At 42.9% G+C, this 8155-nt stretch overlaps 1 pseudogene; it reads right to left on the bottom strand.

The window, feature by feature from the left end:
• Positions 1 to 2631: 2631 nt before the first annotated feature.
• On the bottom strand, positions 2632 to 4136 carry LOC148292959 (uncharacterized; annotated as a pseudogene).
• Positions 4137 to 8155: the final 4019 nt, after the last annotated feature.

The following is an 8155-nucleotide window of genomic DNA, read 5'->3' as shown; positions in this document are numbered from 1 at the left end:
CCTCCTCCTTCTTGGTCGAGAAAGATGAAACTTCATTACTGGAAAGCTCCAACATAGGAAAAGGAAGCAAACTAACAAAAACAACAAGCATTCATGCGACACAGGGAAACAACATGAAAACAACACCACAAATAAAACAAACACCATCCAAATTATGTATTATATTTAGTAATGGAAATAAAAGTGATTCATTGAGTGGGCTGAGCTGAGGTGCCCAAGGTGTGACTCTATCAACACCAAGTTCTACAAATCTTGACGCGATACTGGACCAAAGGCGACCCCGTCAGATTTGGCTGCTGCAAAACCAGACACTCCAACCCCAAAGGCATATCTTATTATTATTTTTTTTTATACGAGAACAAAGCCAGCTCCCATTCGACTCGAATTTTTGTGAAACAAGGGATATTTGTGCGTGAGTGAAGCAGCGACAAAGACGAGAAAAGAGAGAGACGAAGACTATGCGCTAGGATTTTAGGGATTTAGAATGTAAATTACAAAATTGCCCTTCCTCTTAATGGGTTAACGGGTGATTCGCGAATGATACTGACATGACCCGTTAAGCTAACGGGTGACTAACGGGTCCACCCGTTTTCAACCTGACCCATTAAGCTCGACCCAAATACTGATTTTTTCGTGTGAATTCGTGTCGTGTTAACGGGTCATGTAAGATATTGCCAGGTCTACCCAGGAACATACAGTCTCGTGCCCACCATTAAGGCTCCATCATTACGCACTGAATAATCTATTCTAGTACCATTCTCGACCTCTAATCTCAAGGTACAACTCAATGGATCCTGCAACTGGGCTTCAATTATTCGCTCCACTAACACTGGTCTTACATATAGAGTAGCCAACAAGGTTCCCTGATCATCCATACCTAGCCAAACTCTCAACTTTCTCAACTCAACCAACAATGGAAGATATCTCCCTCATAGATGAGCCACGGATCCAGATGACTTCCTACTGAGAGCATTCGCTACCACATTAGCTCTCGTAGGATGATGCTCAATAGTACAGTCGTAATCCTTAATCAACTCTAACCACCTCCTTTGCCTAAAATTCAGTTCTTTCTGGGTGAATAGATATTTCAAACTTTTATGATCCGTGAAAATCTAACATGTTTCCTCGTAGAGATAGTGCTGCCAAATCTTTAGAGCGAACACTACAGCAGCAAGTTCCAAATCATGAGTAGGATAATTCAACTCATGCTTCTTGAGTTGCCTAGAAGCATAAGTGATTACCCTACCATGCTGCATCAACACACAACCTAATCCTTGCCGGGATGCATCACTGTAGATAACAAAGTTCCAGCTATCATCTGGAAGTGTCAACACCGGAGTAGTGGTCAACCTGGTTTTGAGTTCATTGAAGCTCCCTTCACACTCATCTAATCATTCAAACTTTACTCTCTTTCTTGTCAAACAAGTGAGAGGTGTCGCTATGGTAGAGAAACCTTCCACGAAGCGACGATAGTACCCGGCTAACCCAAGGAAACTTCGTACCTCAGTGACATTAGTTGGCCGTGGCCAATTCACTACCACCTCCACTTTCTGGGGATCTACATAAATACCTTCTGAAGAGATCACGTGCCCCAAGAAACTCACTCTGTCCAACCAAAACTGACAATTGCTTAACTTTGCATACAATTGCTTCCTCCCTAAAGTTTTCAACACAATTTCGAAGTGCTTCATATGCACCTTTTGGCTTTTAGAATACACGAGAATGTCATCTATGAATACAATCACAAAGCGATCCAAGTAACGTCGGAACACTCTGTTCATGAGATCCATAAACGCAGCTGGCACATTTGTCAGCCCAAAAGGCATCACCAAAAACTCATACTGTCCATACCTCGTTCGGAAAGCTATCTTAGGCACATCCTCTTCTCTGATACACAACTGATGATATCCTAACCTCAAATTGATCTTAGAGAATACTTTAGCACCCTTCAACTGGTCAAACAAGTTGTCAATATGAGGCAACGGGTACTTGTTCCACACTGTGACCTTGTTTAATTGTCTATAATCAATACACAACCTCATGGTGCCATCGTTCTTCTTCACGAACAGAACGGGCGCGCCCCAAGGAGAAAATTGGGTCAGATGAAACCCTTGTCCACCAACTCCTGCAACCGAGTCTTCAATTCCCTCAACTCAGCTGGTGCCATCCTATACGGTGCCTGAGAAATAGGGTTTGTTCCTGGAACGAGCTCAATAGTAAACTCAATCTCCCGCTGAGGAGGTAATCCAGGAAGATCTTCCGGGAACACATCCGAAAATTCCCGTACCATCGGAATATCCTCCAACTTCAATCCATTATCCCGTGTGTCAATTACGTGAGCCAAGTATCCTAAACACCCCTATATGAGCAACCGTCTCGCTGTCATAGCTGAAATGAGGCAAGATGGAAGAACTCTGCGCTCACCATAAAAGTCACCTCAGGTCTTCCGAGACTACGGAATACGACCTCCTTCCGGAAACAGTCCACTAAAGCATGGTGCTTGGCCAACCAATCCATGCCCAGAATAACATCCAAATCAACAATTTCTAAGGGAATTAAATCCGCCTCCAAGAATACATTCCCAACTAAAACCATGCTATCCCTGTACACCAGACCAACCATAAAGATATCTCATGTGGGTACAGAAATAGCAAGCTCATCCCGTAGAGCTGTGAGTTCTACATCCGCATTGTGGGCAAAACTATGTGCAACAAAAGAATGTGTGGCACTAGGGTCGATCAAAACACGTGCAGGAATTCCAAAAACTGGTAACATACCTATGATGACGTCTGAGGACGCTTGTGCTTCTTGTTGAATCATATTGTACACCCTGCCTGTTGCCCTGGAACGTCCACCACGTCCCCTTTGTTGACTGCCACCTCGGCTAGCCATACTGGTCTGGGCCCCACTACTAGACGAGGCCCCCAAAAACTGTGATGTGCTCGGTACTCTGCTCTGTGCACCAGTCCCCTAGGTTGGCCCAACGGTAATTTCTCTACCCTACAGAAGCATCAAGCACTCCCTTTGAAAATGCCCTGACTGTTCACAGTGGTAAAACCAGAGGCGCCCTGCTGACAAGGCCCAGTATGATACTTGCTACATAAAGCACACTATGGGTGATTCCTCCCACTAAAAACTTGTAGCAGCTGTCTCCCTCAACCTCTGGCTGTGCCACCTCCGAAACGGGATCCAGAACTCCCACTCTGATTAGACCCTCTGCTGGAGCTTACTCCAGCTAGAAAACCTCCATAGTTACAGCCACTGGACGATCCGGAGCTGAAACTACCTCTCTTGGATGACCCCTGACTAGGACCACCCATGTCATACTGTCGTCTGCGAGAATCTCCTCGTCCCCGAACCATCATCTGACTGCTCTCAATCAATGAGGCAGACATCACCAGGTCTCCAAAATTAGACAGACGCTGTCTCACTACGATGTCACGGATGGATGCCTTCAATCCTTTGGTGAACAGTTGACACTTCTTTCTCTCATCCGCTACAAGTGGTGCACAATACTTGGGCAATTCATTGAATTTCTTCTCATACTCTAACACCGTCATAATACCCTGTTCCAGCTGAAGAAACTCCTCCATCTTCATATTCTGATAGGCCAAGGGATAGAACTGTTCATCAAATGCTGTTCCAAATACTTGCCATGTGATGGTCGATGGGTCCTGGTACCGTCTTCTCACTGATTCCCACCAATATCTCGCATTTCTGGAAAGGAAGAAGGTAACCAGCACTACTCTACGCTCCTGTGGAACATCCATCACATCCATGATTCTTTCCATCTTTTCTATCCATTCTTTAGCCATGGCGGGGTCACCATCACCATCAAACTCTACTACCCCAAATCTCCTAGCCTGATCAGCATAATTCAAGGATAGATCTCTGGAATGCCCGGTCCTGGATAAGGCTTGAGTCAATAACTCCAGTGTCTGCCGAAAGTTGGGGTCCATTTGTGGAGTAGCCATCTCCTGTACGGCCCCTGTCTAACCTCCTACATAAGACTGTTCAACTTGTTCCAGTGTTGGCCCCGGATTTGGCTCATTCTCCGGCTCAGGACGGGGATCTTGTCCCCGAAATTGGGACGACTGTCGGGTCCCTCTACGAGTACCACCACGCTTAGGGCCCATGATTCTGTCACAAGAAACATGAATTCAATAAAACAGGAATGCACACAAGGTGCGAAGTCTACAGGTATTTAAACCTAATGCTCTGATACACAGTTGACAAGACCCGACCTAAGCTAACAAGTTCCTAGGAAAAGAAGAGAAGGCAAAGGAATATTTCTTCAACCAAGGAAACATTCCCAAAGACCAATGGCACACTAGGCTTGCCTATGTTTTGATATTCTAATTGACAAGACCCGACCCAAATTCCACTTTGGAATCTGCGTCGAACCCTATGCGTATCCAACTCCTGGCAGGTGCCAAACACACTTGACCAAATTTCCCTTCTAACAAAAACCTAAGTTCCTTGTGTCACGTAGTGTGACCCATCCTTGCAAGCCTCAGTAACACAAAGTCAACCCGAGCCGCAATCCTCGCAGGACTCAGGGGACAATTAGTCCACCTGATCCGCATTCCTCCCTTTGCACGGTCCGAATATCCCTAAGATTCGTGGGGCAATTGTCAAATGTGTGCTAACTCAACCGAAGGCAACTAGGATGTCCGTAGACATCATTATATCGGAAGGCAACAATTTAATCAAAGGCAACATAATATCTGAGGCAACATTATAACCGAAGGCAACATGATTATTTAATCCAGAACCTAGAAATCTGGCTTCTAGAACTGCGTGTACTTAGTTTAAGAAAATCCCTAGGCCCATTTTAACATTTCGGACGGTTAGAACGGTCTGAAAAGAACCAAGACTCGATAAGAGATAAATTCCTCGAGATAGTCAACCCCAAACCCCGTGGGGTCCACGACCTCTAATTACCAATCCTACAGTTCCTATAAGTTCAACATATTTAAATAACTATGCCCTGCAAGTCTGGTCCAAATCGAACGGTCGAATTGCTCATAATCATACCATCGGAAGGTTATCGATTATTTAAACCTTAAATTATTGATTCGGAACACCCGGTGCCCCGATTCACGATCCGCGAAATTCTACACGATCCTAGGAGTGCCTAGATTAACATATATTAAATCGGAGACGATCCAACGGTTCGAACATATCGAACCCAGATAACGCATAATAGGCGAAATCCGTTTGAGGTTCAAACGACATTCGAACTGGAATCCGAGCACACCTACACACTCGTGACAACTAGGAGATCACATTGGGATACAATGCACCTCTGCTATAGTGCCCATGCGCCGGCAGCGCGTGGGTGTCCTAAGCGATACCGGCGGCCGGAAAACTTCAAAATTGAGGGCCACCCTTCCGGCTATAGCTACTACTCGACGAGTGGAACACTTCATTCAACTATGGCAACGTCCAATTCAGATGGCAAGTGGCCGGAATTTCAAATTGAAAATCGGTGAAACTTAGGGCTGTAAATCGAACTACCTAGGCTAGAAATCGATCCAATCCTACCCAACCATCAGATACGGCTTGAAAAATAGATGAGAACCCATACTCACTCGTCGAAATTGGTGGCCGAAGGAGGGAGAACGAACGGCTGGAAATTTCTGTCAAAACCAACGCGATTTCTGGAGGATTCCGGCAGCTGGAGCCGTTGATGACGACTGGGACTAGCCAGGGTAGGGAGAGGAGGCGGTGACAGTTCGATCTTGGCCGGCAGTGAGCTGTGGCAGCGATGGTGGCTTGAAAAGCCACCGGCTATGCTGAAAAAAAAACGAAGGGGGAGGGGCTCGCGACGGTTGAGAGAGGGAGAGAAAAGAAAAAAAAAACTAGTTTTTAAAATCCCTTTTTGAAAAATTTACGGTTTTTCCACTGGGACATTTTTTATCGTATCTTTTTTGTTACGATCGAATTCGAGTCCACTATGTGTCTACGGACTTGTCTCAACGTGCTCTACGGACTCGTCTCAATGTGCTCTACGCAACGATGTAACTAGAATTCCCAAATTCCTTCCCGAACAAAAAGTCAACTTTTAAACCTATTAAAATATTCCCGGGGTATATTCATCTCTTTACTTAGATAAATTAATAATTAAAAATTTAATTAGGATTGGGTCATTACACTAATTTTCTAAAAAAACTAGAGGAGCATGCTTTGACTAGGGGACAAGGCGGAAAGGAATCTTGGATAAACAACATAATTTTGAAATTTAATCCCACCAAAATGGATCAAAAACTAGAACACGTGCATTCGTCCTATGAACTCACTACAACATTCATATGAACTCAAGAACACACAAAACACAAAAATCATATTTTCAAGTGTCAAAATATGGCTATCAAAATAGAAATTTTACAATGCTCAAGCTAGCATTGAAACATCATAAAACCCCCAAAAATCCAATATGGCCGAAACCCCTTTTCTATCCATTTGTTCAAAAATTTAATGCCTTCTCTTAAAACATCTATAACACTTAAAGATGCAAGACTTTTCAAATAATGAAACAATCAAGGCATCACAACACATAACATTTATGCCACAAAGAACTTTTACGCATATTCATAAACAAAAACCTAAAATGGTACAACTTATTACTTGACCTTGGCTCTAATACCAATTCAAGGAAACCTTTAGAAAATCATGAGTTTCATTTGAACATCAACATAGAAAACAAAATCATGGCAACGGAAGCTTAAGCTTGCATCTATGAGTTCAAAAACAAAAACTTTTTCCCATGAATCTTTTAAGCCAAGTGATAGTTGTACTATTTTACGATATACTATTTTCCGATAACATACTTCTAAGAAGATTGGAAGGAGGAGTTACCCTTGGGGTGCATGCTTTCAATTTTATGATTGAATTCCACCAAAGTTGTTGAAACTTGAATGTCTCCTTCAAAATCTCCACCTTGAGAGGTTCTCCAAAAAGTCAACAAAGTAGGTAACCTCTATGTCTTTTCACCAACTAGAGCTTGAGAAGAAGATCATGAGCTTAGTGAGAAGATGATGCTAGTAATCCCTCACTAAGATAGTATGAAAGAGTAGAGAGAGTTTTGGAAGACTCCTGGTCAACCAAGAGGTCAAACTTTCCATATTGGTCAACTGTGCCCTTGGGGCCACGACCACCGATTTTCGAAACGAAAGTTCCTATAAGTCTAACAAAGTCTACTAAACAAGTCTCGAAGGTTTGGTCTCAATTAAACGGTCGGATCTAAGCCAACCTCAAATATATATTCATTTTTCGTGTACTCCACAAGAAGAGCCCTCTCAGGGTTAAGCAACATTGGACTTGTTGTGAGTGAACTTTCATTTTTAAATGAGCATTGTTTTTCAAATATGGAATTGCTTGCATAAATGTGATATGAGATTTTATTATTAGGCTACTCTCGGTTTTTACAATGTGATATGGGATTTCTAATGATTATTATTATTATTACTATTACTTAAGTATATGGATCTAGGTTTTGGACGATGGTGATTTTGGGTTTGTTTATGAAATTTGAACATGGGATTTTGGTTTATATGGTTTTGGAATTTAAAATATGGTATATTGGATTTATTATCATTGCCTTATGGTTTTCATAAAGGAATTATGGGTTATGGGTGTTATTTTATTTTTATATATTACATATATATATATATTATTTGGAAATGTATTTTTGTAAATTGGAATTATGGATTGCACCCATTACATGTACCTCCCCTTGGATATGGTGGATACTTGGATACATTTGACACGCGGTAACTCTTTGGAGGTGTCGGGATCCGGGCACCATTGACAAGGTGTACCGTAGAGCCCTTGATAGGGCTGTCTGCGCTCGTAGGACTTATTTCATCCGCACATGTATTGAGGATTATGCCGTGCGTGTCTGGGGAGCAATAGTCCCCCAGTTGGACTGCTCTTCCTTAGTCACTTGAGCAAGGAGGATTCTGCCATGTGGTTTAGTTAAAAAGTCCTCGTGTTGGATTGTTTTTCCCCGGTACATGACGATGGTGTGGTGAATGTGTGTGTGTGTGTGTGTGTGTGTGTGTGTGTGTGTAGATATATGGATATATGTGTGGATTTATTTCTAGGTTGAGGTTTCTTGAGCATGTGCATTAAGAATACTTTGCATAGGTAT

Source organism: Prunus avium, chromosome 7, assembly GCF_965620075.1.
Source record: "Prunus avium chromosome 7, drPruAviu1.hap1.1, whole genome shotgun sequence".
NCBI lineage: Eukaryota > Viridiplantae > Streptophyta > Magnoliopsida > Rosales > Rosaceae > Prunus > Prunus avium.
The sequence above is the reverse complement of the archived record's forward strand: the minus strand, read 5'-3'. Positions and strand labels throughout refer to the sequence as shown.